This window comes from Symphalangus syndactylus, chromosome 11 (genome assembly GCF_028878055.3).
Source record: "Symphalangus syndactylus isolate Jambi chromosome 11, NHGRI_mSymSyn1-v2.1_pri, whole genome shotgun sequence".
Classification (NCBI taxonomy): Eukaryota; Metazoa; Chordata; class Mammalia; order Primates; family Hylobatidae; genus Symphalangus; species Symphalangus syndactylus.
The window spans coordinates 37,327,928-37,328,989 of NC_072433.2; positions in this window are offsets into that span (position 1 = coordinate 37,327,928).

Sequence of the window (1,062 nt, forward strand, 5' to 3'; positions counted from 1 at the left end):
GAATACTCCAAGTTTTAGGAGATGAAAGAGAAGAGTGGTTAAGAAATTTAAAGGCCCAGTGCTTTTTCTATTAATTAGTAAAACCCACACTAAACACTACTGCAAAAGCTAAAAATAAATGTAAAAAAGAGAAAGGAAACAGAAGACTCTATTGGGATGGAATGAGAACAGCATCTTTCATCCACCCATGCATACCCACACACAGGTAATTATGATGTAACTCCCTGGAACAGTTCAAGCAAAAAATTAACAAGACGCACAGCCTCTTGGCATTCTGATGTGGTTTTAGCATTCCGTCTCTTAAAATAAAAAGCAATTACTTATATAGTTGACCCTACAGTATTTAGGAAAACAGAAGCAATATGTGAGGCTAAAATCATTTAATTATACACAGGCCACAACTGCAGGATGGAAAGGCAGTGGGCACTTGGAAGTGACTACACATGGCAATAAGCAGCCTATCTTCTTTACTAACCAGAAGTTTCTTGGGGCACGTGATGGTAGGCCAGACCCTTTCCAAGGGAGTAATACAACACTAAGCCTACACTGTACTGTGAGAGTCATGGTGGAACAAGGCCACAGGCAGTGGGAGGAAATGTGATGACTCACTGTGTCAGAATTCTAAGGCCCAGCATGATCAGGATGTAAGGCTCCATAATTTTCTAAACCAGTATGATTGAGAAGAACAAAATTCTGTAATCATCTATGTTTTTTTTCTTTTTTTTTTTTTGAGACAGAGTTTCACTCTTGTTGCCCAGGCTGGAGTCCAATGGCACAATCTCGGCTCACTGCAACCTCTGCCTCCCGGGTTCAACCAATTCTCCTGCCCCAGCCTCCTGAGTAGCTGGGATTACAGGCATGTGCCACCACGCCCAGCTAATTTTCTATTTTTAGTAGAGACAGGGTTTCTCCATGTTTGCCAGGCTGGTCTTGAACTCCCGTCCTCAGGTGATCCGCCTGCCTTGGCCTCCCAAAGTGGTGGGATTACAGGTGTGAGCCACCACGCCCGGCTGCAATCACTTATGAGTTTTTCTAAAAAAACCGAAACACTGGAAACATGGA